Source organism: Ochotona princeps, chromosome 2 (genome assembly GCF_030435755.1).
Source record: "Ochotona princeps isolate mOchPri1 chromosome 2, mOchPri1.hap1, whole genome shotgun sequence".
Classification (NCBI taxonomy): Eukaryota; Metazoa; Chordata; class Mammalia; order Lagomorpha; family Ochotonidae; genus Ochotona; species Ochotona princeps.
Window position 1 is genome coordinate 12,834,145 of NC_080833.1, and position 27,933 is coordinate 12,862,077.

General features: G+C 50.7%; 1 pseudogene; it reads left to right on the top strand.

The window, feature by feature from the left end:
- Window positions 1-770: 770 nt before the first annotated feature.
- On the top strand, window positions 771-10,398 carry LOC101524424 (serine/arginine-rich splicing factor 11-like; annotated as a pseudogene).
- The last annotated feature ends 17,535 nt before the right edge of the window (window positions 10,399-27,933 follow it).

A 27,933-nucleotide genomic window follows, 5' to 3' on the forward strand; every position in this document is an offset into this window, starting at 1 on the left:
CAGACCACATATCCTCTGATTTTCGTTGTAGTCAGGGTCTGAGTCTAGTGGTCTAATGGGGAAGTCCCCTAAGAAACTTTGTCTGAGGTGACCTTAAACTTGACTCTTTTCTGTCACCTGCACCAGGCAACATAGGGTGGAACGGACCCAACATACTGGTGGATGCAGCTTCTGGGTCTGTTCTGCCCCAGCCCTGCATCTCATGCAAACTCATGGATGCTGCAGCCCAGGCAAGTCCAGCCCACCACAGACCCAGTCTGCATGCATATCAGCAGGAGCCATAGCCTAGTCAGGGTGACTCCCAATAATCCCCAGCAGGCCTGTCCCCTCCCCAGCCTGTTTTTGCACGTACCAACCTCTGCTGTGACCCAGTCCAGCCTGCATCCCATCCAGCTTTTGTGCACACCCATGGGTGCTATGGCTTAATTCAGCCCCCTTGCAGAGCTGCCTTGCAGAGCTGGCTCTCACCTATGCTGATAGGGGCTGCCTCGTCCTGTCTGGCTCACCCCTAGTGCTGGTTCTTGTGTTTGTGAGTGCTAAGTACAGCTTAGGAGGAGAGTGCTGACAGTTCCCCCGCCACGCATGCTCCCAGCCCTGGATCTTATGCCTGCCTCATACGACTTGCACCCAGTCCTGGCATTTGCCAGCTGGTGCTGTGTCCTAGCTTGGCTGACCCATACGCATTCTGGCTCTTGCGTATGCCACTGGGTACGGCGGTTGAGCCCAGCTTGGCATGCCCCCAGACTGGCCCACCCTCAGTCCCAGCTATCATGCACACCAATGGAAGCAGCATCACAGCAAGTGAGGAGTCCCCAATACCCACCCCCCTCCCCAGGCCTGCTCCCAGTTCTGGGCCTCGTGTGTGTCCGCAGATGCTGCGGCCCAGTCTGAGATGGCCTGTCCCCAGTCTCAGCATTTGCCAGCAGGTGCTGCAGCCTGGCTCAGCCCAGTCCTCTTCCAGTCTCAGCTCTCACTGGCAGGTGCAGTAGCTTAGCCCAACCTGGTCCACCCTACGCCTCATGTGAACGAGTGGGAGTTGTGGGCCATCCTGGCTTTCACTTGTGCCTATAGAATCTGCCGCCAGATTTGGTTCTCTCACATTCTGATGGGTACTGTGGCCCAGCCTGGCATGACCCATCCCCTGCTCAGACACTCATGGGTGGGTATACCATGGTCTAGCCAAGCTTGCTTGGAACTTGAATGCTCCATGGTTGTAAGGAAGAGAAAAGGAAAGTTGAATGGCTTAAATACTACGTACTCTGTAACCAAGGAGTTCTTGGGCAGAGCTGCCTGCAGGCCAGGTTTGATCAGGGCTCAGGATCCGTGTCTCTGCAATCTGCTTTCCTTCACCTCCTGGGTTCCCTCTCTCTCTCTTACTTTGGTTTTGTGTGTGGTACCAATGTGGGTACCAGCCAGCAGCTTCCCGAGGCTGCTGTTTCCTCATGTTTTCCTGAGAGGCACTCCTTCCCTATTGTGGACAGGAGCCCCAAGTAGCTCGTCTGGGATGCTATTCTGGTTTGGGTTCTGTTCGTGAGTCTTGGCTGCCTCCAGCCTGAGGAGTTGGAGGTGGTATCAGCCTTGTCATAGCACATAGGGGGAACCTGAGGTCAGGAGAGAGGCAGGGGTGTGCTTTGGGTCAGTGACCAGGTTGGAAGGGGAGTTATGGTCTGCGGTTCCATTTTCTTGCTTCATTCACTTCACCTTGAGCACAAGTGTTGCCACTAGGCGGCGTGCAGTTCAAGCATTGCTTTGCTTTCAGTTACAGCAAATAACACCCTCCTGGATGCTCAGGTTTACAGTCAATAGCAGGAAGCAATGGGCTGCTCTAACCTTGAACATGGCCACATGAGTCTGTGAATTCCTCACCTTTTAAAGGCTTATCACTTTGTGAGCTGTATTTGTGCTTTTTAAAGTGACAGGCAAGAACCTATAGAAAAGCACTGTTAGGGCCAACCCAGCTCACAACCATTGCACAGATGTGTCCAGCTTGTTCTGCTAGGACCAGCCTCCTCGATATGCTCTGAAGAGGAAGAGATGAGGGTTGACCGACAAACCCTTTGGAAAGCACTCCTGGGTCTGCGGAGGGAGGACGGTTTTATCCACCTGCACCATTACTGTGCTGTAGTGTAGGATGGGAGCAGTGGGTCCCCACATGAAAATCTGGGTTCCATTAGGAAGGTGTTAAGAGGGCAAATGGTGGGGGTGCGGTGGCTGGCATGGTTGTGCAGCAGTTTAAATTACCGCTTGGGTTACCCGCATCCCATATGGGGGCGCGAGTTAGAGCCCTGGCTGCTCTGCTTCTGGTCCGGCTAGTGTGTCTGGGAAGCAGTGGTGAGGGCTCAAGTGCTTGGGCCCCTGCCACACACACACGTGGATGATCTAGATGGTATTCTGGGCTCCTGGCTTTGGACAGGTCTCACCCCAGCTGTTGTAGCCATTTGGGGAGTGAACCAGCAGGTGGAAGGTTTCTCTCTGCATGTTTTTCCACCATCTCTTTCTTTTAAGTAACTAATTAAGTAAGTAAATAAATATTTTAAGAAAGAGGGTGAGCAGCTGCTGCAGAAGCCATCTAAGTGTGCCCCTTACTTTAGAAACAGGGGTATTTCCAGAACCATGCACAGTCCATACAGAGCTGCCTCTTAGTTGGGACGTGGAGTGGGCAGAAGGGCCCACTGGTGTGAGGTTGGGCAGAAAAGCCAAATTGCCACCCGCTCGTTGCAGTTGTGGAGCTGTAGTGACTCCCAGAGGAAAAATCCAGACCTCAGCATCTCCGGTGGTGACACCTGCTCCAAGTCTTGATCCAGGTGTGAATTCTGCTTTTGTAGGTTGCTGAGGGATGTGTAAGTCAACGCACCAAAGGCCTTCCTGTGGACAGCAGCACACAGCCAGCTGGACGCCTTCAAACACAGGAAGAAAAATCAAAGGATACGATGCAGAAACAAACCACATTTCTCACAAACAGAGGATCCCCTTGCAGGGGCTCCCCAGAAGCTGCCAGAACAGTGGTAGACATCTCAGGGCTGCCTGCTGGTGTTCAAAGCAGGTGCAAATTAGTGGCCACCAACTCCTTACAAAGAAAGAGAAGAACTCAATCATTTAGTTTAGCAAACATAGTGTTGATTAGGAAGGTGGAAAGATTGCATGCTGATCCTGCTGGGCAAAGACAAGCAAATGCATGAGTAACTCTAGCAGAGGTGTGGCATGAAGGGTGTCAAGGGGGAGGTGCAGTTAATTCTGCAAAGATGACCTTCAGGGAGAGCTGCAGAGGCAGCTGGGCTTCTTGAAGGATGAACAGGGTGTGGCTCTGTGATCAGGAGGGCAGTGCAGGAGAGGCCGCAGGTACAGAGACCCACCAGTGCAGGCATCCAGTCCTCATTTGTCTCTGCTCAGCAGCCTCGACCCTTCCTTCATCACTCCTCTCTTCCTTAGGCAAAAGCCCTCTCATTCAGTGTAGACCTGATAGAACAGCCAATCATAATAAGACTCCACCCATCAGAGGTGAGCACATCGTCAGAGCCAACCAATCAGATGCCCTCCTGGAACTCTGCGGCTTCAGCCCAGCTTGTACTAGGTGAAAGCGGCTAAACAGGGGATTCCGCCCTTGGTGCCCTGTGGTCTTGCCTATGGCACTTCTTACATCTTGCCCTTCCCAAGGAGCAGCTCCTTCCTCTGTTTCATGAGTCATCCACCCAATTTCCTTTCATCAAATTTCTTTTTGGGGGGTCCTAGCATGGGGTGTCTCATGCCCGGATCCCAGAAGTCAGCCACCACATGCATGTGGTGAGCTGTGCTCGGGCCTGCCTGGGCTCTGGGGGCTGCTCCCTTCAGGGTAAGTACACTGACCGAGGGGGGAGGTCTCCAAGGCTGGGCTAGGTAGGCCCACTCGCTGCTCTCATTGGGCGGTGGACAGGATTGGGGAGGGGCACGACCTTGGGCCTGGGGGTTTAAACTTCCTGCAGCCTCTCGGCTGTGGGTGGGTCCTGGGACAGGGTGTCTCATGCCCAGATCCCAGAAGCCAGCCACCACATGCACGTGGGGAGTTCTGGGGTTTTGGTTCTTTGAATCGCTGCTTATGTAGCTCCAGGTTGAACCCACTGTGCTTCTGGAAGGTGAATATATCCTAAAGATTCCCAATGACAGTTACTCTTCCTATGAAGAATGTGTTATCACTTAGCAATGCTGAGCACCAAACACCAGTTCATGCAAAAGCTAAGGCTCAGGGCTTGTCTAGCAGGATCATATCCTATTACCTGACATGATGATGGATCAGGAGACTGGTCACATTAGGCAGGGCCATAACATTAACTAGAACTCGAGAACCATATCCAGGGGTAGATTCTGTAGTGGATGTGTGGGACAAACCCTGTGGAAATTCTAGTCCTATTGGTTAGCTTAAGAGTTTGGGTGGTGATGGACTAAGCTAGGTGTGACCAAGGAGCTTGCCATCAATCACAGGTAAAGGAACCCGCAACAGTCTGGACTGGTCAAGACAGCAGCACCCGAATGTGCATCCTCAATAGGGTGTGGGGTGGGCCGGGCTGCAATGTTCACCAGCTCATACAAGGCCAATTGGAGGATCAGATTGCGCTGGGAACTGGCCTAAAACCCAATGGCATATATGAGAACTGGGTCTGGGTCTGGGAGTGGATCAAGCAGAGGAACTTGGGAAACTCCCCCTAGTGAGTCATAGCTCCTGCTGGTGAACACGTGGTCCAGACCTGGGAGTTGGACAAGCTGGGCAAAGTAGCTCCAATGGCTGGCTTAAGTGTGGGTTGGTAATGGAACGGGGTGTACCGGGCAGGACTGAGCAAACCTTAGCCTACAAGCGAAACTAGAAACCAGGATGGAGCACAGGTCATGCTGAGCTAGGCTCTTGCACCTACTGGTCTACGTGAGTCAGGGACGCTAAGCCACAGTGTCTAAGGCAGAGGCCAGGACAAGTGAGGGACTGAGCCAAGCTGAGTCAGAGCAACCACTGGCATGTGCGTGATCTATGGTTGGGAACAGGCCTGGTTGGGGAGCTTAGGGGACACCCTAACAGGGTTGAGGTTCCCACCAAGGAATGTGTGGGCTGGAATGGGGGCTGCGTTCTAACCAGGAAACAGTTGTAGTCTCCCTTGGAACAAGTGTGGACTGGGACTGGACATATCAGGCTGGGCCAGACCCCAACACCTTCTGGTGTCCTGGAGGACCAGGGTAGATGTGGGACTGACTAGGCTAGGTCTCAACCCCCTACTGAGCCATATGTGAGCCGTATGTGGGTATGGATGAGCCATGGCTGGGCTGAAACATCCAATAGCAAGAACCAGATTGGGTTGAAGGCCAGTCAGGAAAAGCTACTGTTCCTGCTAGGACAGGAGATGAACTGAGTAGGGCTGGCTCATGGACCCCTTGGTATGCGCAAAATCTGGCATTGGGAGGAGTTCTGATGGAGGAGCCTGGGCAACTCCTCTGGCAGGACACAGACCCTGCGGGTAAGTGCAAGAAGCACAATAGGAAACAGCCCAAAACAGGCTATGGAAATTATCCCACTGGCATACATTTGGCATGGGTTGGGGGCAGACCAAGCTGAATCAGTTCACATCCTCCACTGGCAAATCTGAACACCAGAATAGAGTGTGGGTCGGGCCAGGTTCGGTAGTGACAAAAACGAGTCCACAATACAGAATGCCAAGGTGAGGTTGCCTGTACCGGATGTGGTTGCAGTGCCCAACCAGCACATGTGAGAACCAGGAAAGCAGGGGGCAGAGCCGGCAGGGGGAATGATGGTGGGGGGGTTCCCTTGCTGGACGGCCACTCCCACTGGAGAGCGTTAGCTGGGATGGGGACAGACTAGACTAAATAGGGCTACAACACCTGTGTGCCTCATGTGGACTAGATCAGGGAAAAGTCAGGCTGGGCGGATTGATCCTACTGGTGCAAACTAAATTAGAGTGGGTGAGTGTTGTTTGGGCTTAGCCGCAGCATCAGATGGCAGAAGCTGGCACTGGGGGCTAATTCTGTCAAGTCAAACCATAGAACCACCTGGAGAGTGCATAAACCGGGAGTGAGAGAGACCTGGGAGGGACATAGTGGGCTCCTCCCTCTTGGGTCACCACTATCACGGGAGGGCACGAAAACTAGGACAGGGGCTGGGGTGGCTAGACAGAGAGGCACTCAACAACACCCGTGAGGGCTTGATTGTTGAACTGGTTAGATGGATCTAAGCTTCAATACCCATTGACATGTACGAGAGCCAAATGGGATGTGGGACAGACTGGACTAGTCTGCTAAACATACTGGCAAACAAGGGTAGGGGCGGGCCTGTTGGGGGTCATTGTGGGTCTCTCTGACTAGGCTGCAGCTCCCACTGATTTATGTGAGGGCCGAGTGTGCACTGGGCAGAAGCAGGCTGGACTGCAACACCCATTGGTTCCAGTGGAGGACAGCGCTGAGAACAGAACCAACCCAGCAATTACAACACCAGCTGATTGGGGCAGTGGACTGTGCCAGGCCCTGTACTTGCTAGTACATGTAAGAATCTGGTCTGGCAACACCTCAGACAAACTTTCTTCGGGGATCTCCTCAATCGAACTGCCAGAATCAGAACCCTAGCCAAGAAAAGACAGAAGACAGAACAAGTCAATCAACCACCTCAGCCATATGTTGGCAGTGAAATACTGGGCAAATGGAGACTCTATGATGGACTATGTCAATCAGTGGATTCTTCAACGACCTCATCATGTTTGGAGTGGCGAGATTGGCAGCGATTCATAACTGGTAAACTATCAAAACCACTTCAGCAATTATCTCAGAGCATGTCCCACATCTGGGACTTGGGGTAGGTTGTAGACTGGGTGGGGCTTCTCCCTCAATATCCCCCTTTACCTCAGATACAAGAAGGAAACAATATGGACATAATAGTCTTACCCACTTTTCTATAGCCTATCGGGGTCTTCCGTCCCGCAGAAGAATTCACCCGACACTCCAGGCTCTGTTTCCTGAGGCACTTTATTCTTCCAACCAGTCCATTTCCCAGCCGGTCGACTCGACTTCTACTACCTCCTGTTTTTCTTCCGTTTCTCTCTGCTTCATTCCTCAGTCTCCTCGTCGCCCCTAGTCTTCTGTCTGTCCGTCCCAGTCGTACCCTGTCCTCCGTCTCAGCCCGTCCGTCCGTCTCCGTCTTCCTGTCCTGTCCCGTTCTTCCTGGAACCCCCACCGCTAAATACAATCCTAGTCCAATCAGCTTAAAGGTCACCGATGCACGCGGCAGGCACGCCAATCATAGCTCTGATCACGCGTAGCACATGCGCTAAACATGCAGCTACGGGCCAGTCAGAAGGCATTTCTTGAAACCTGCGTACTGCCAAGCTCCAAGGGGAGGAGGGGTCTCAGCGCCATCTTAGGGCACACGTGCAGTGCTCCTGACAATAGCCCTTGAAACTTTTTACTCAAATTAACTATGTAAAGATTGTCAAAATAAAATAAAAAATGGAAAAAAAATTCTTTTTTGGCTTCAGTTAGCCAGAAAAAAAAATGCTGTAGCTTATAACCCAACAATTTTAACTGCTGTTAGATGAAGAATGGAGGCCTCAAGGGAGCTAGGGAATCTTGGATGGGTTCCTGGGGTGTGATTTGGCACATTGTTGCCCATGTACCCAGTACAGCCAAGCAGACACCTGTTGATCCAGGGCACAGCTTGGGGAAATGGTGGCTCCTGACATGCAGTAATGGGAGGCTCATGTGACTGGACATAAGTCACATATGTTTGTTCATTCTTTACTCTCTCAGTAGAAGACAAAGTCCTTGCAGGAAGGGATCTTGTCTTGGTTTTCGGTTCTATCTGGTTAATGTCATGACCAGTGTCTAACACAGAGGGATCACGTGTGTGTCTGATCAACAAATACCTACAGCAATAAACAGCAAATGCAAGCTCAGGATTTCTAGACTGCAAGTCATAAGGATCAGCCCAGAAAGATTGGAAGGACTATGGTGATCTATAGTATCACAGACTAAGAGTAAAATTTTAATCTGATTGGAAATTATTACTCTAGGTACAAGTGGAATTCTGCAACTCAGTATGTAACTAAAGCTAATGTTGCCAGGGTTGGCAAATTCACATGCTGGTCCACTTCGTACAGCCTGAAAGCCAGACTCTATTGCCTTAATGTAGAGGGGAAAATGAAGCAATGTTTAAGAGACATGAACTCTGCATTTGTCTACTATCCTAACACACCATTTTGCTCCTGAGAGGGTCCGGAATCTTCTGTTACCGTCACTTTGAGAGCCAGATGGGTATGGAGAGTGGCATCACCTTGAAAAGCTTGTTTTGGCTTCCTGTTCCTGGCTAAGCATGGTGGTGGGAGAGGCCGTCGCTGCTTGCTTTCAGTAGGGTGGTGGGGTGTCTAGCCAGCACAGCAAGGAGGTAGCAATGATCAGGGGCATAGCGGATGTTGTCATGGCAGAAGTGGCGATCTGACCCCTGGGTGCCACCTGATCTGAAAGGAGCAGGTGGCCCACTTGAGTCTCTCATGGTTTGTGGGCCAGTGTAGGCATTCTTAGGCTCTCAACCTGGCTGGAGCACCTTAGGGTCCGATGCTCTCTGGTCGTACAGATATTCCTGCTGGATTAGAAGGTGATTTAGGTCTGTGTTAGATTCTCAGCAGGCATACCTGCTATTCCTTCTGGAACTTCTGCTTAGCATCTTTGTGGATTGGACCCAATCACTTTTGTACTTTATGACATCACCTTTGCTTACCTTTCTGTAGCACTAGACTGTGTCCTCAGGTGGTTTTCTATGAAAAAGAGACACATCTGATGGGTCAGAAATTCTGGTGGATGGGACCTGGGGCTCACTTTACAGTCCTTCCAGGTCATTGTGATGGGTACTTAAGAGGGGAGCCCCTGCCTTGGGAGAAAAGTTGGGAAATTGGGGGACTAACTAGAAGTGGAAATGGGCATAGGGTGGCCTGGAGCTGTGGCTCTGACTCCTCCGGCTGAGACGGAGTGCATGAGGGTAATTCTGCAATGCCCTCGGATCTTGGCGCGAGTGGTGCTGTAGCCCTGCTTTCTTTCATCCAGTAGGCCTTGATGTGGGTTCTTCCTCTCTCCCTCCCTTCTCTCATCCCTCTCTACCTCTCATCTGAAGTGGTCAGTGGGAGGTGCCGGCGAACTAGGCCACAGGTGCCAATTGTCAGACAATTGCAAGATGTCATCCATTTCAGACGCTCAGGTGGGGGAAGGGAGGCCCCAGCAGCAGGCTGGGTGACGGAAGTGGTGGTGGAGGAGTGAGTGATGTCTCCCTGAGCAGATGCAGACTCTGGTTTTCTAGGAAAGATGGACGCACTGTGCCTCCTGCCACCAGATGACTCGCCCATGCCAGTCTCGTCTGCTTTGTTAAATCCCGTGATCTGGACTCAGCAGCTGTGGCACAGCATCTGGCAGACACTGCGTTCAGCTTTGATGGGCACACTGTACGCAGAAAGAGTTACTCCTGGTGAGGCTAAGACTTTGTCTCAGTTGCAGCAGCTAACGTAGTGGCAGGTCTTCCGCCTGCTGGTGGACTCCTGCCCACGCCTAACCATCTTACACAAATTGGCGCTGTTCCATTCACTCCTGCTCTCAATCCTGTCCTTGCTGCCGTTGGGCTTCCTGGAGCAAACTTGAACTGTCAGTCTCTTGCCACAGGTCAGCTTATGAGTCCTGCTGCTCTGATGTTGAACCATGCAGCGGCTGGCCTTGTTTCACTGTCTGCACTCTGATCCCTCTACTAAAGAAATAGAGGGAGCTCCAGGAAGAGTGTGAGAAGCACAGGCTCTGGTTTCTGCTGTTACAGAGCCAGATTAGCAGGAAGAAAGAAGGTGTTCAAGATCAAGATCGCAGTCAAGGAGGAGGAGGAGGAGGACTCCCTCGTCTTCAAGAAGCAGATCAAGGAGGAATGCACCAACAGTGCAAGCCAGAGGAAATCTCATTCTAGAAAGAGCGGTACAAGATCAGGGAGCACATCAAAAACCAGAGACAGAAAAAAGACAAAGGAAGAAAAGTGTTCCAGACACCATGCAGAAGCTACAGCACGGCCAAACGTTCTAAAAGTGCAAGAAGAGACAAAACAGGAGGAGCAGAATTGCCTTGAAAAAAAATCCAGGTCTCCTAAACAAAAATGGTGTCAGTCACCATTCCCCAGGAGATGCAAAAAGGAGAAGAAAGATAAACATGAAGCAAGAAGCAATGAAAGAGGATGATCAACAAGCAAGAAGAAAAGTAAGATAGGGAGAAGGCCTGGGAGAGAAAATCGGTCAGTGATAGAGCTGTGAAACAGGAGCGGGGAGATGACAGCGAGAAGGGAAACCAGAGGAGAAGCCAACTGAAGCCAGTTCCCCTAAAACACAGGAGTGCTCTGTGGGAAAGGGAGCTGGCTAAGGCTCTCCCCTTGCAAGCATCAGGACCCCGTCTGGGTGCCGGTCCATGTCCCATGCTCCACGTCCCATCCAGCTCCCTGCTCGTGGGCTGGGAAAGCAGTTGAGGATGACCCAAAGCCTTGGGACCCTGCATCTGCATGGGAGACCTGGAAGAGGCTCCTGGCTTTGGGTCAACTCAGCTCCGGCCACTTGGAGCTCTCTGTAAATCTTTCCAATAAAAATAAATACGTTTTTAAAAAGAAGAAGAAACAGATGTGAGTGACTGAATGTTGCTGCTGTACACAAGCAGCAGTGTCACGCCTTGGTGTGATTTGTTGGTGATGCGTTTGCTCATCTCAAACCTAGATGCACATAGCTGAGTTGTGGATGGTTATAAAGCTTCTTACAGTGAGAGTATTTACACCAAAAAGCTTTTAGGCAGTGGTGCATGAGTAAATAGTTCCTGTTGTGGTGAGATCTGATTGAATTACCAAGCAGTTTTACCAGCCTGGTGCTGCTTCTTAACCAAAAATGCAGAGCTGCGTGCACCTGTGGCAGACATGGATTGCTTATGGTGCGTGACTGCCTTTCTTCCGTAAGGTCACTTGGACTATTTCTAGAGTTTGACTCCTTGCCATGATGGAGCCATGTGAGGAATACATTGATCACATGTTACTGTGGCAAGAATATCCAAATATCATTAAAATCCTTCAATATGGTGGATCACTTTTGCTCTTGTTTGTTGGCAAGCCAAGTTAAGATTCTTAGATCTGGAAATGAGCCTTAGAGATCTCCTATGTGCACAAGTTCATGTCCCGGCGGCCCCACTTCCCATCCAGCTCCTTGCCTGTGGCCTGGGAAGGCAGTCGAGGACGGCCCAAAGCCTTGGGACCCTGCATCTGCATGGGAGATCCAGAAGAAGCTCCCGGCTCCTAGCTTTGGATTAGCTCAGCTCTGGTCATTGCAGCCACTTGGGGAGTGAACCAGAGGATGGAAGATCTTTCTCTCTGTCTCTCCTTCTCTCTGTAAATCTGCCTTTCCAAGAAAAATAAATCTTTAAAAAAAGCTTGTATCCTGTATCAGAATGCCAACTCCAGTGCCAGTCCCTCTGCTCTCAATGCTGTTCCCTGCCACTTTGCGCTGGGAGACAGCAGATGATGGCTCAAGCATTTGGTCCCCTGTCTCTCATGTAGGAGAGTCAGCGGCTGTTCCAGGCTCCTGGCTTCAGACTGGCCCCAGGCTGGGTGCTGTGGGCATTCAGGGCGTATTTACTGGCACTCAGACCTAAGCCTTCCTGATGTTCTTTAACATTGTCTTGAAGGCTTCATTCCGGGGAGAGATGTGATCCCAGCCACCCTGGATTGGTCCAGAAGCTACTCAGGAGCAACTTCCTTTCAGATGGCAGGTGGTCCAGAAAGTACCCCAAGATCCCCCTTTGTTTCATTTAAAAGGAAACTAAGATATCTGCACCAAGAAGCTGGCCTTGTGGCACAGCACATTAAGCTGCCACCTGAGATGCTGACATCCCAGATGGGTTGAGCAAGAAGAAGAAGAGCAAGAAGGCCAATTCAAGTCCTAGCTGCTCCATTTCTGATCCAGATCCTTACCCATGAGCCTGGGAAAACAGCAGAACATGATCCAAGTGTTAGGCCCCTGTGTCTGCAAGGGAGACTCAGACGAAGCTTCTGAGTCCTGGCTCCGGTCTGGTCCAGCCCTGGCTGTTATGACCTTTTGGAGAATGGACAAATGGGTAGAAGATCTCTCTCTCTCTCTCTCTCTCTCTCTCTCTCTCTCTCTCTCTCTCTCTCTCTCTTCTCTCTCTCTTCCCCTCTCTTTCCGTGACTCCACCTTTCAAATAATAAGTGAATCTTTACAATCACAGCGTGTGGCGGGAACCAAGGCTGATCCTCGTGTGAGACGGATGTAGATCATGACCGGCACGGGGAAACGCTTGGTCAAGGAAACAGCGATGTGTGAAAGACAATCAGAAGAGCAAGAAGGCAAGATGGGCAAACAGAGCTGAAGCAGGGAAATGGCACCATTCAGAAGCAGGCACAGGTCCTGCAGGGTGATGCCAGGCTCCCAGCACAGGCTGGATGTGCCTACAGTCCTCCGGCAGGTCCGAGCAGACTTGAGAGAAGCCGAGGAACATAAGGAGCACATGCAGTCTGGAGAGCCTGACACTCCTCTGGATTCGGCGCTGCTTGCGTTCAATCCTAAGGCCCATTCTAGTTGATCAATCTTGACCACGGCTGTGTGTCCAAGAAATCTGAGAATGGGATTTTTTTATACAGTTGCATATATATTTTTTGGTCTAATTTAATTTTTTTTTGTCTAAAAAAAGTAGTATCTGCTCCAGACAGAGCAGCCTTAGGACCACAGCCCGCAGCCTGTGTGGGAGAGGGGGCTAGTCTTGCCTGTCTGTGAAGACAAATGTCTCCTCTCACAGACTGAATAAAGTAAAAGCTATCTACACCCCTACCACAAATTCACAACTTTGGAAATTATTCACCATGATTTTATTTGCTGCAAATAAGATACTGCTTGTGACAATTCTTTCCGGGGCAGTCATTAGAATTCTCCAGGAAGTGGGCTCATGGTGTTGGATGGATAGCCAGTGCAGAGGGCTTCCTTAGGATGGGGGCTGGATGCCAAGGAAACAAGCCTCAGGTTCCAGAGCTGGAACTCTCCTCACGCTGCTCTGCTCTGCATCTGGAGAGGGGGAGAGGGGCTGAAGGTTGACCTGATGGTGGCCAGTGATGTATTTAATGATGCTACCCACTGAAGCCTTGAGAAACCCTGATGGGAGAGGAGTGAGAGATGCTGAGCCTCTCAACAGCTGGAGGTGTCTGGAAGATGATGCACCTGGAGTGGTGTGGAAGCCATGCCCCTGTGCCTACACCTTGCGCTAGCACAGTGATGCAGCAGGAAGAAGAGGGCCTGGGGACCCCTGATTCCAAGTGGATGGGTTAGAAGCTCAGTCCATACAACCTGGGGCTTGCATTTGGCATCTGAAGCAGGGGCAGCCTGGTGACTGTGGGCGGTGGACTAAAGGCAGTGGGAGGTCATTACTTTGGAACAGCCTTCTGTACCAGGCCCCCACAGCCTACTCCAGTCCAGCCCAGCCCAGTCCAGTCCAGTTCAAGGGACTGGCACAGAATCAGACTAAGCCTCGAAACAGGCTGGCTTTCCCACAATCCCTGCTGACTCCAATCGGTTGGACTCAGTGTAAGAAGGAAGTTTTCTCTGGTCCACCTGTAAAGATGGTGCCTTGGCAAACTACCTTCTCATTTCCTGTTTTTGCGAAGCGCCTCTGTTTTCTCAGTTCATGGGACTGATCAAACCTCCTGAATAGAACACCAGGTTCCAGAGTCACAAACAGAAGACTATGGGGTGAATGCCACGGGTCTGGGGACATTGTGGAAGGGTTGCGAGTGAAAAACATTTCCTAGATGGTCAGGTGGGCTGAAGCGGAATGGATTTATTATACAAGTTGAGCCTTTTTTAAAAAACAAGACTTACTACCAGACATATGTTGATGTGACACTAGAATCTGGTCTTTTCAATGGCAGGGTTTCCTTGGCGAGCTCAGAAGATTATACCAGGGGACACATGGTGGCTAATAGGCTAAGCTTCAGCCAGTGCTGCCGGCGTCTTGTATGGTTTGTTCCAGCTGCTCCACTTCTGATCCGGCTTCCCACTTACAGCCCAGGGAAGCAGCAGAGGATGGTTCAAGTCCTTGGGCTCCTGTGGGACACCTGGAAGAAGTTTCTGTCTCCTATCTTTGGAGGGGCTCAGCTCTGGCTGTTGTGGCCATTTGGGGAGTGAATAAGTAGATGGAAGATTTTTCTGTCTCTCCTCTTTGTAAATCTGTCAAGAAAAATAAATGAATCTTAAAAAACAAAAAAGGAAAGAAGAGACTACCAAAGGTTTTCTTTATCCTTTAAGTGATCTGCTTTGAGGGGGAGAATGAAGAAAAATCTCTTGTTTATGTTATCTCTTGATTACATAATAAAAGGGTATCTTCTTATTAAGACTTCTTAAGCTAGTAACTTTTCTGTATTTGTTCTTAATTGTCTCATGAGGACTAGTGATCCCGTCTAGTCGAGCGTCTTAAACGTTTTGATGTGTTTTGACAAACTTCCCAGAACCCAATTCTAAATTAAGTCTTTTTTATGTTGAACTAACTTTGGCCCTGGGAATAATTGTCTTTGAAAAATCTGCGAAAAAGAGTGATTAAGTTAATTAGGCTTGTTTGATGTATTAAATTATAGGAGAAGCCTTGTCAAGTAAGAAATGATGGTTAACTTTCTTTGAGACCTATTTGTATGAATATCTTACTAATAGGTGTTCCAGAAACTTGAAGATGTTTCTAGAAATGTGAAATGCTATCAGTCATCATTTTGGTTGGTATGGAATATATCTGCCACAGGAAATAACCAATTTTTCTTTCAGTCCCATTGGTATTTTTGTGAACATGCGTTGGATTTTTAGCCCTGGACATTTGAAGTCATGACATTTCTTTACTGAAAGCTTTTTGTAATCACCTATGATCCTAACTTGCTTCATCTCTAAGGCGCTTCAAGGAGCAATCTGACATGTATAGATGTCTGACAATTTAAAGACCATACCATTGGACTGCATGAAAATTTACAGAATCCAAAAAAAGGATTGGGCTTCCGGATGGGCATTCAATGTAGCAGGTTCAATACCAGCTGGTGCACCATATCAGCGTGCCTGGGTTTGAGTTCTGGCTCTGCCTCTGGCCCCAGCTTCCTGCTAATGTACTCACTGGGAGGCCACTGGGAGGGCTCAGGCAGGTGGGTGTCTCCAGTCACATGGGAGAGCCAGTCTGAGCTGCCAGTTCCTGGCTGTAGCTTCCCTGGCGGTTGGGACTTGTGAGCGTGACAGCTCTCTGTCTCTCTCTCTCTACCTTTCAAATAAATAAGTAAAACATTAAACACTGTTAATTAAACAAAGATAAGCTTAAAAATCTTTTAAAAAGTATAAGCTTATTTAAAAATGAAGAAAAATTGATGCCTTTGTGAAACTTACTTGAAGATCAAAGCAGAAATGCACATGAGTTACATGAGACTAAATGAAACCACGAGAATAATATTTTATGCACTTTGAAATTTTTGATTTTTAAAAAAAGATTTATTTATTTTTATTGCAAAGTCAGATATACAGAGAGGAGGAGAGACAGAGAGGAAGATTCTCCATCCGATGATGCACTCCTTAAGTGACCTCAATGGTTGGTGCTGCGCCGATCTGAAGACAGGAGTCAGGAACCTCCTCCAGGTCTCCCACATTGGTGCAGGATCCCAAGGCCTTGGGCCATCGTTACTGCTTCTCCAGGCCACAAGCGGGGAGCTGGATGGGAAGTGGAGCTACCAGGATTAGAACCGGTGGGATCCAAGCGCATTCAAGGTGAGGACTTTAGCTGCTAGGCCATTGTGCCGGGCCCGAAATTTTTAATTTTTTTCAAAAAATGATTTAGTTACTTATTTGAATGGTAGATGTTACCAGAAAAGCTCAGAGAGTTCATCCCTCAACTTTATATAGAAATAAAAAGCCAGAAACCAGTTACAGACAGAGAAGTTTATTTGCGAAGTGACCAGGTGAGTTGGAAGGGGAAAGCACCTCCTGAGAGAAAGCCAGGAGGTGGGGTGCCCATCGGAAGGCGAGAGAGAGAGACACCAAAGGTCTGAGGAAGGGTCTTGGGGTTATTAGCTTTCCCTGACCCCTCCTTGTTGGGCAGATAAAGGGTTCCCCATTGGTGGTCTCTTAACCAGTTAGGAAGTGGGTGGTCAATGCTTGTGTCATCCGCTCGAAGGTGTGGCCAAGATTTCAGCAGGCTTGGATGGTCTCAGTAAAGTTATAGAAAGGAAGAGACAGAGGCAGAGAGAGAGAGAGAGAGAGAGAGAGGCAGAGAGAGCGATCTTCATCCACTAGCTCACTCCCCACATGACCACACTGGCCAGGGCCGGGCAAGGTTATGCACTTGCATAACCTTCTGTTGATTTTCTAGGGGCATCAGCAGGGAGCTGGGTTGGAAGTGGAACAGCCTATGGTATTGGTGTCCAGATCTAGGGGGCAACTTAACCCATGTGCCACTGTACCAGCTCCTAATTCATCACTTTCATGTTTTGCTTTCCGAATTTAGGGGAAAATTTTTTTCCCTTTTACATGACAACAATTTGGCCATGTAAACTTTATAAGAGAATGGAAATATTTGCTTTTTCTCCCCATCAAATCCCTCCAGAATTCAAAAAACTTTGTGGATAGTCTTGGGCCCAGTGTGATGGCCTAATGGCTAAATCCCCGCCTTGCACACACTAGGATCCCATTGGAGCACCGGTTCATATCCTGGCTGCTCTGCTTCCTATCCAGCTCCCTGCTTGCAGCCTGGGAAAGCAGTGGAGGACAGCCCAAAGCCTTGGGACCCTACACCCACGTGGGAGACCCAGAAGAGGTTCTGGGCTCCTGGCATCGGATCAGCTCAACTTCAGCCATTGAGGCCACTTGGGGAATGAACCAATGGATGGAAGATCTTTCTCTCTTTCTCTGAAAATTTTCCCAATAAAAATGAGTAAGTATTTTAAAAAATAGTTCTTTGTGTAAGTTCAGTAAGAGTTTGCTCTCTTTACTACAGTATACAGTTGGACATGCTGGCTATAGCATCAGGACTTTGGAATATCATATTTGATAATGTGCATCGAATGCCTACCTTCAAGTGTTCTCAGACTTACCAAACAACAACAACAACCACTTCCTGCCAGGCCCAGGATCGTTAGGACATTTGGGAGGTCCTGAGCAGGTGATTGGCAGGCAAAGTTTGAAGTCTACCTTGGTTGGACTTCTTGGCCTGGAGAGGCTTTTAAAAGTTAAGCGTTAGAACCTGAATCAAATGTTTGAGAAAGCCAACTTCTTACGTGAATCAGGGCAAGAGTGCTGAGACAAAGCTGAGTTTGTTATCCAATTATTCTTACTTTGAGGCTCTCCGAGAGAAATGGGTGTGACAGAGAACGATGATACTCAGAAGAAGAAAAAAACATTGCAAACCCCTTCCTTGTTTTAAGTTTTTTTTTTTTAAATCTCTCTGCAGACTGGATCGGACACTTGGATTCTCCTAGTTTTCTCTAATATCTGGCTTTGACTTCCAGTTACTAACCTGAACTTGCCTTTGACCGAAGCTGTACAAGCTGGAGCTGGAAAACCCAATGTTAGGTTTCCAGGGACAGACTCGTGCCAGATGTGTGGGCTGCTCAGCCAAATGCCCTGAGCCATCCCCAGAGAAATGGATGACCTCATGCTGGGGACCTGTTGGAACAGGACTCCCCATGATAATGAGCCCTTTATCCCTGCTAGCTTTTGTTTTGTTTTGTTTTTATCTCTTAATTGTCCCCTGCTTATGCCTCCCACTCTCACTGGCAGAATGTTGTAATGACAGGGTTACAGCAGTAGCCGCTGGGGTGACCTGGCAGAGGGTTGCACCTGTTCTGCCCGATTACCATCTTCCCATTGCCCAGGGGATCCTTTCTTGCACTCACCGGCCAACTTTGGCAACATCCCTAGTGCAACCATTTGTTCACATTGTACCAGCAGCATCTCTCCTAGTGTCTGTCTTCTCCACCCACTTGTTCTATTCCCTGCTTCGCTGTAACCCAGTTGCAGCATACTTGATCATGGAACGGCTACTTACTGTCTGACGGGAGGCAGGGGGCAGGGTGTTGCTAACACTCCTTCTTGCACTTGGGTAAATTCAGCTGCAAAAGTTAATGAGCGTCCCTGTATCTATTTGATGCTACTTGCTTCAGTTCAAGGGGATCCTGTGTGTTATCTTCCTACTACCTCTCTGGTATGAAGGGCTGTCTCAGTAAAACAAATATCCACCTGCAGTGACCCATGGCATTCCTTGTGGTTTCCGTCTAGGTCAGGCTGAAAAAGCTGAGAGCCAGGAACATAGCCCAGGTCTCCCACGTGGCAGGCAGGAACCCAGCTACTGGAATCTTCATTGCTGCCTCCAACGCAGCTGAAACTGGGAGCCAGAGCTGGGAATCTCTCCCCACCAGATGGGCGGAGGGTGTCTTAACTGCTAGGCCAAACGGCTGCTCCCAAACTCACTAGAAGTTTAATGTGGCTAAATTGATCATGGCTCTGGTTAAGAATTTCCAGAACCCACAGAAAGAACCAGACTTTCAGAGTAAGCATTTAGTGTAGTGGGTTAAGGGTTGTGCTCCCGACCCTGGCTGTTCACCCAGTTCTTCTGAAGGATGCTGCACAAGACACCCATGGGCATCCAGACAGTACAGGTGCATGGAGGGTATGGCATGGGGGAGCTTGGGTGGTCATGCCCTCCACGTGAACATCTGTGTGGTAAGTCATCCCAAGACCATTCTTTGGATCTGTAGGAGACTTTATCACACAGACATATGTCATTAAACCTCTGACCTTTCAATCATTGATGATCTCTGTTAATACAGAGAAAAGATGGCTACAGCTGGGAGGTGGGCATTCCGTTCTGCCCAGATGCTATAACCTGAAGATTCACTAGGGTAGTCAGGTAACATGGCAGAATGATGTGGGGAAATTAGGTAAGGAGTTAGATGGAAATAGGTGAGCTGGGAGTTGTTCCAAGATTTGCATTGTAATTTTATTCCCTCCACGGCCAGCTTTTTTAACATCTGCCTTTCCGGGATGCACCAGTGTCTCATCTGGGACCAGGAACGGGCAGACACCATGATGGCCACGGGGAAGCTCAAGTCCATGTGGATGTGCCAAGTGAAACCCAGGAAGGCCCTCTCTGCTCCTGGATGAAGGCACCACCCTCAGCTTCGGATCACAGTGTGTGTGGGGGAGGGGTGGCACACCTGACTGGATCACAGTGTGTGTGTGAGAGTCGGCACCCCCCACTGGATCACTGTGTGTGTCAGGGGGGACGGCATACCTGACTGGATCACAGTGTGTGAGGGTCGGCACACCTGACTGGATCACTGTGTGTGTGTGAGGGTCGGCACCCCCCACTGGATCACTGTGTGTGTCGGGGGGGACGGCACACCTGACTGGATCACAGTGTGTGTGTGGGGGGGACGGCACACCTGACTGGATCACAGTGTGTGTGGTGGGGGTGGCACACCTGACTGGATCACAGTGTGTGTGGAGGGGAGACAGCACCCCGACTTTGGATCACCGTGCGGGGATGGGGGAGTTATCTTGCACTGCTCCTGATGGGGCGCCTCCTCAGGAGTCCTCCTTTCCTCCAAGGCAACTCTGCTTCATCACGGTGGGCATCTGTGTGGGGGGCTTACACTCGCACACTCTCAGTGTGGGGGGGCGGCACACCCGGCTTTAGATCACAGTGTGTGTGTGGGAACGCACGTTCCCTTTCACTAATTTCGGATCCAGCTCTGATTCATGCTCTATACAGATGCCTCTGCTTTGACTTCTTACCTCTGTGGGGGCCAAGAATCTGAAATTAAGATCAGAAGTCTAGATCCATAGTGTTATGAGACAATGAAGGTGAGCTTGTCTCATGTTGGAGGAAGACGTTCCTTGCAGACAGGGACGGTGAGCAAAGCAAGATTTAACTAAGCGAGAAACCCCCTACTGTAAGGAAGGACTGGCCTGGGAAACTTCTACCCCAGGTCTTTTATACACAAAGTACCGCCTAGATTTAGCCAACCAGGGGAGAAGCAGAATAAGAGCTAGCAACCAATCAGAGGGCTGGGTTAGCCAGTGAGCGGCTTGCTTAACAACCAATCAGAAACAAGGACAAAACCCATGGAGGAATGGGGATTGGTAACCTTGTCTGACTTACCTATGATAACAACAACAACAACAAAAACAAAAGCTTGATGTTGCTAACGGCAGCCTCTGGGAAAAGATAAGCACCTTGTCCACTCCTGATGGGACTCTGCCTCTTTTCTCATTCTGGTAGGGACCTGACCCAGCTGTCTGCTAGTCTATTTCCTCACAAGAGCAGACACTGGTGAGCCACCCAGGAGTCACTGAAACAGGATTGTAACCCTAGCAATGGCAGTCGGCGAATGCCCTCTCCCTCTGGCTCTTACCTTAATCTCAAGAACTTACTCCGGTCGTTCTAAGCCTTCCCCACCTAAAAAATTCAGCATGGGCCTTGGAAATGCAAATTTGGAAGGATAGTTTCATTTTGACAAACCATGAGGCAGCTTTAACCGCAAACTTCAGCCAGTGCTGCTGCAGCCCATTGGAGACCAGAAAAAAAATAGCTAAAAATATATATTCCTTAGTATGGGGATGCGTGGTGGGAGAAAGCAGCCTCTTGGTCGCCCACTGGGGACACACAGGGGCTCACCATCTGGCCACACTGTGCTTCCAGAGCTGGTGCACACTGCCCCAGACTCCACGTGGCCAGCCCCACTTTTTCTCTTCTTTGTCTTAATGCATTTTTTCTGGACTCTTCCTCTCAGTTTCCCTCCCAGGATCAGGCCAAGGGGGCAGGGAAAAGTCATTTCATGTAACCCCGTGGTCACCCCGTGCCAGCTGGCTGGCAGGAGGATGGACTTCCAGCTCTGGCAGATGATGCTCAGTGGCTCCCCTGCCTTTTTGGCCAGGGGGACAGTTGGCCAGCCCCCGGAGTGCTGGGGAGGTTGCTCTTTTTCACCATGTCAGCTGGCTCACAACTCATACCTGCCAGGGGTAGCGATCCCACTGAATGCCTTTCCATGGTAGAACGCTTCAGTTTCCAAGACGAGGGAGGCAGATTGCTTTTAAAAATTTTATTTATTTAATATTGAAAGTTAGAATTATAGAGCTAGAGAGGGTAGACAGAGGAGAGAATCTTCCATCCACTGATCTATTCCTCAGATTGCCGCCAAGAGCCAACACAGGCTGAGCCCGGGAGCCAGCAACTCCATCTGGGCTTCCCATGTGGGTGGCAGGGCCTCAGGCAAGGAGATGATTCAAACGCACCTGATTCCTGACACATGAGTGTGGCGACTGCTGGCCGGCTGGGGTTTCAGCTTCCTCAAGGTAGCAGATGGCTTCATGAATCCTCAGTGTTGGTGCCTTAGTGTTGAAGGAACAAAGACCTAACTCTCAAAACCATGTTAACTCCTTGCCTGAAACCAGAAGGAAGTCCCCAACAACAGACTGTTTTGTCTTCGCATTCTTCCTAAAAACCTGGGTCAGTCCTGCGACCCGTGTTGTTGCCCACCCCACTCTGCATTTTTTCCAGCTAGCTGCAAGGAAAGACACGGAGTTTGAAATGCCTGGGAAAAGCAGGTTTGCTCTGCCCTCCCGCCATAACAAGCCCATGGTTTCTTCCATTTTAGTCTATTGTTTTATTGGAAAGTCAGATCTACAGAGAGAAAAAAAGATCTTCCGTCCACTGGTTCACTCCACAAGTGGCCTCAATGGCCAAAGCTGAGTTGATCTGATGCCAGTTGCCAGGAGCGTCTTCCGGTTCTGTCATGCGGATGCAGGGTCTCAAGGCTTTGAGCCATCCTCCACTGCTTTCCCAGGCCACAGGCAGGGAGCTGGATGGGAAGTGGAGACGCTGGGATATGAACCGGTACCCACATGGGATCCCAATGCATAGAGGGGAGGATTTAGCCACTGAACCATTGTGCTGGGCCCTGCTTCTGATGCAGCAATTCAGCTCAGGTTTTCACCTTTACTCCCTGAGAGCACATTCACTCACCCTGGCAGATGGCCACCTGTGCAAACTGATGATTTCCCTTGAATAAGCTTGTTTCGGCTGTGAATGTGTGTCCTGCCTGGTGCCTGCCCTGTCTCTCTTTACCAGCACTAACATGTTAGGCAGTTGAGATTCCTCTGGGACACAGATCGCAGGCACAGGTTAGCAGCTTCCCTTGGCCCACATGGAGTCTCACAGGGTGAGGCGCTAGATATCCGAAGCCCTGAGTTGGATCTCAAGTGTGGGAGGAGACTTCGGATGTGGGTCAAACTGCAGGGGTCCTGGTAGAGAGCAGATACTGGCCTGGGATATAAACTCCAGGCTGGAAGGGAGTTTCAAGCCTCTTCTGGTTCAAGTGGCGCTTTAAGTACACCAGTGCCCCCTAGAGGTCAAAAGCCTTAAGTGTGGTGATGGAAATCTGAAAATAAGCTGTTTGTGGATCTCTCATGAGGCTGCAGGGCCCCAAGACCCCGGGCCACCCCCTAGTGCTCTCCCAGGCCATAAGCAGAGAGCTGGATCAGAAGTGGAGCAGCAGGGACATGAACTGGTACCCATATGGGATGCCGGCACCACAGGGAGGAGGATTAACCTGCTATACCATCATGCTGACCCCTCTCAATCTAATCTTCTAATCTCTGGGCCATTCTTCACCTCACCACCCAATTCCAAGGATTCCAAGGGGGTGGAACGAGTTCTGGGTTTGCAACTTCCAATTTTCTGCCACCCTAGGCAGATGCTCTGGTCAGTTTCATCACGGAGCACCTGGGAAGTGGGAGCAGGCAGCATGCAGCACTGTTAGCCCAACTCGGACAGATAACCATGTCTGTGCGTTTTTGTGTGCTCCTTCAGTGTTTATGGAGCTATCAGCCAATACGTTGTCATGTTTTCACCCTTCCCACTGTAAATGCCCACACTGTCACTTGGAATTCTATGCTTGGAGATTCTTTCACTCTCTCTGTCTCAGTAATTTAAAGCTTCATTGTGGTACGTACGTAGTTTGTGAAAGGCAGACACTTCGAGAGATGGACAACTAGAGAGGTCTTCCATCTACTGGTTCACTCCCTGGATGCCCACGATAGCCGGGGGCTGGGCCAAGACCAAGCCAGGATCCAGAAACTCAATCCTGCTTCCTCCCATGGGTGGCCACGTGACCCAAGCCATCCCCTGCTACTCTCCAGTTGCACATCAGCAGGGGGCTGGAGCTGAAGCCGAGCACTGTGGCATAGGAAGTATCTTAACGCCTGAACCCAGCGTTCCCCCCTGGAGAGCTTCCTGTGTCAGAACAAGGACGCTTCCCTCATGAAACAGACACGGAGAGTCCTTTGCGAAGAAGCGCCACTGTGTAGCCAGTCTTTTCTGCAAAGACTCTTGGGCTTTCTCTAACTCAGTTCAGAAAGCTGCAACAAAGAACAAGCCTGTCCATGCCTCGTGGTGTATGTGTGGGTGTGTGTGGGTGTGTGTGGGTGTGCGCGTGTGCACACACATACCCGTGTGGATCCACAGGCTGCATTTTCAAGCGGTGGGGTCACTGAGCCAGAGGATTAGTGCCTTTGTCACGGTGCCAGCTAGTGCCAGCTTGCTTTCTGGAGGTATACTGCCCTCCCCCAGTTAACTTAGGACTGTGTTTCTCTATGCAACCTGGCCAATAGGGCAGGGGCTTTGATCCATTTTAATGTATGCAAATATCATCTCCATGGAGTTCTATTTTGCAGCTCTCTGGCTTTGAGTGACAGTGTCCGTGGCCAGGGTTACCTCCAGCCAAGGAAGATGTGTGGGGCAGAATTAGAAGAAGCTGTCCCTTCTGAAGAGGATTGCAGAATGTCACCTTCTATCTGTGAAAGGAGTGGGGATGTTGCCCAAAGCAAGATGAAGTTGTTTGGGTCAACCCTAGCCAACCTGAGAGGTTGAGGACAGATTTCTTACATGTGATTGCCAGGTGGGACCGATCAAAAAGGACTCTGCCACGCGCAAACCTAATTTAAAAAGTTGTTTCTACCAGGACATCTGCGCAGCAGCCATCTGTTCAACTGAGGCCAGCATCTGCCTGGGTACTAAACCACTATGGCCAAATAGGATGGTTTTAAAACATTTGCATATAATCCTTCCCATGCGTGTTTTGTCTCTGTTTAGGCTGATGGGGCCAGCACAGAGCTTGCTGGCTGTGCAAGGGCCCCCAACTGTGGGAGGTTCAGTCCCCACGCCCCTATGCCTCTGGAAGGGGGCTTTAATGAGAGGGTGCAGTCCCAGAGCCCCTGCGGGGATTGCTCAGGAAGTAGGGGAGGTTGAAATAGGTCGGGGTGGAGAGACCCAGCACCTGGATGACAGGGAGCGAAGTAGTGCCCAGGTGAGAAGAGAACCAGCCGTGCGGGGCAGGGAGGGTTAGCTCCAGGACCTGGGGACACAGAGCGCAAGATTCACACAGTGGACACTGCGGCAAAGAAGCCAGAGGCAGGCCCTGCTGCTTGAGCTGAACCTCCAGAAAGCCAGCCCTGGGGTGAGTGGGTTACAGGAAGGGTCTGACTGGCGGCCAGCCATATATCACCCCACCTTTCCCCATGGGGGACAGAAGAATCCTGAGGGAGCTGTGACCAGCAGGTGTCTGGCTTGTGCAGCCCGTGGCGGAGAATTCTCACCCGTGGACATGCCAGACCAGGTGCTATGCATTCATGATCTTTCCCAAGTCTCAAGGCCGTGCAGGAGGTACCAACATGGTCTCCCTTTAGACCCGAGAGCCATGGCTTAGGTGGGATTGGACCTGGCCATCTGACCCCAGGGCATGGGTTTGGAACCCTGTTATCATGTTGTTAATATTTCTTCAGGAGAATATTTTCCATGGGAAAAGATGTGGGTGGACAAACACACACACACACACACACACACACACACACACACCCTGAGGGGATAAAGCATTTTATTCAGAAGAGACAGGAGGGTTTGGAAGTGCCCGGGGTTAGGAGGGAGGCATGCAGGAGCCCGGCTCAGCAGGAGGGGCTGTTGCCAGTGCACAGGCGGATGGGATCGTGGGGGGTACCACACATGCCACAGTTTCTAGCAAGACAGTTGGCTGCGTTCTTATCACATTGGCACGGCTGGCTCTCACAGTAGCCCTGATTTGCTGAAATCACCAGAACACAAGCGCCAGGAGGTGCTGTAAGTTTCCTGTGCCCCCCGCTGGAAGCCAGGGAGAAGACTCAGCTGCATCCTCCCGAGGCTCGGGATCTCACACAAGCAGCTCGGCTCCGGGGGGCCTCTGGCTGCGGGGATGGTGGGACTGCCGCCCTTGGAGAGTGACAGGGACACACAGCAGCCCTGTGCTGGGAGCCGCTTCCAGGCCTTCCAGACATCCGTGCTGTCTGCCTTCTCTGCAACGGAAGCATCCTGAGGGCCAAGCCCCACCCGTGGGATTGAGAACCACCCGTGGCTGGTGTAAACCAGGAAGCCTCCACCTTGGCGTTGACTCACACCCCATGAAACTTGATGCTGACCAATGAGCCACTAAGGCATGTCTAGCAAGGACTTCTGGGAAGGAATAATGTTCTGCCTCCATAAAGAGAGTTGTGTGGTGTTCTGAGGCCACCGGGCCTGGAGCTACGTCCTGCCAGGGCATCAGCCTGTGCCGAGTCGAGGGCTGGGAAAGGCTGGGTGCTGGGTGAAGGGTGGAGAAGGCGCTCAGGCCGCCCTGCCCCCTCCGTACATGACAGTCACCTGCCCACGTGTTCCTAGCAGCTATCAATCACCACCTGCTAAAGACACCTGGTCCCACGGAGAGTCATGATGAGAAGAGAGGTAGTGTCTGATCTTCAGGAACTCAGGGAACGGGAACAGTCGACTCCATGGCTGCTGTCAGTCGCCTCCGCCTTGCTGGCAGCTGCACCTTTCTCTCTCCATTCTCCTCATCCCTGTCTCCTTTTCTGGGCCTCAAAACATCAGCTGTGGCAGCAGAGCCCCTCTCAGCTCCTTGCTGCTGACTCTGTGCGCTCCAGGCCACAGACCTCTCCCAGAACTCAAGTTCCCTCTCCCAGCTGCCTGCTGGACATTGCTCTGGTCTTCCTGCAGGGCCCTTGACCTAGCTCTGGTAAAGCATGCAAGGCATGAACGTGTATGCATCGGCATGCCTGCATACACACGTGTACACACATGCCCATGTACAACACAGCCCTCTCAAACTCAATGGATCAGCAGATTCTGATGCCCTTACCAGGGCATCCATCTCTTGGTTTTTAACTCTCAAAGGATGCTGGAGTTGAAACTTGCAAATGACTCCACTTTATTCTGAACTCCAGCTCCCTTTAACTAGCTGCTCCCTCCAGGGTGCTGGGGCGTGGAAGCAGTGTGGATGAGGTTCAGTTTGGCCAATCGATGGGGCCAGAGATTTGATTGTTGTGCCTCTGTGCTGTGTTCACCAGGGAACAGGAGGCAGTTGAGAATCTAAACGGATGTGCCCTGAGCTGAGGCCGGAATGAATTAATGGATCATTCTGACATCTTTCTTGTGGGCTGAGGTCCTGCTGAGTACCTCCCAGAAGCTGCTCAAGGTGTGATGACTGGTCAGTCCCCTCCCAAGATGACAAAGGCCACCTCTGTTGTGTCAGATCGTGAACTCTTCACGGACTCAATGGCACAGATGAGGGGAAGGGTGCCATAGGAACTGTTTGGGATCATCATTGAGTCCTTTGTCTATAGAAAGTTCTGCCTGTGCCTCCCGCAAATTCTAGGACCCCACAGGATGCTGGGGTGTGATAAGGAGCATTGCTGGGCCTGTCCTCGGGGGCCCCACAGTGTAGGATGGAACAGGTTAAGGGAAGTGGGTTCCCCTTCCCAGTACCTCTGTCTTCTCTGCCCTGACCTCCACCCCAGCTCTCCAAGCCTGGAAAACCAGAGGCTGTCCTAGAAATTCCAGCAAAGAGTTGCCTCTGCCTTGCTCCCATTCCTGGCTGTGGGGCATCCGCCATCCATGTGCCTCTGCCTTCAGGGACTGAATGGCTCCACATTTAATTCCTAGCATATACATCATTTATCCTGCTTCCCAATATGTGCTAGCAATGAGCCTGCACAGTATCACATGAACAATGGCCAACAGTAGCCAACCACCATGAGAGATATGTTCTGGAACATGCAGGTGTCTTCGTACTTTATAACTCCTGGCAAGGACAACAGACCCTGGCTGCTCAGGTGGTCAGATGAGAGCTGAGGTCACTTCCAGGCCAGAACCAGGGAAATGCAGTTGCAAACCCTAGCGTGTCCTGCCCATCATGGGGAATCTGCAGATGGAACGCATTGGTCCCCGAGTCACCCTGGAGCAGAGCTATCGCGGGTGTTGTGACCTCTGGGACCTAGATTGCAAGAAACAGGTTTTGTCGCACTAAACCTCTGAAAACGGAGGTCCTAGGAGTTAATCAGGTAGCTTCCCTCCCGAGAATGCAGTCTACCCAGTGCCAGAAACACGTCGTGGACTGAACTGTGTTTCTTCCCCTGACTACACATACTTCAAGTCAGAGAAAACCCTGACCTAGACCCAAGGATCTCTGGGATCCTTTTCTGGCCTTCTTCCCTGGCCCTGGTCTGGTCCTGACGTCCAGGGCTGAGACCTTCATGTCTTAGCCAGGGCTCAGAGGTGCTTCCTGATCACACACTCTAGCTTTGGGGTCCTTGTTACAATAGGCAGCACAGCCTCCTTGCTGTGTCCTATAGACTCACCCTCGTATGAGGTCCAGGTGGCAGGCAGAGGATGAGCTGCAGTACTAGGGATTTTGCTGGCTTCAGTCCGGGCCTCCCCATTCTTCAGAGCAGGGAGCTTCAAAGTGGAGGGAGCTGAGGGGACAAAGGGTTGCCGCACAACCCCTCCCCACAGCATGGGCGCTCCGGCACCAGCCACATC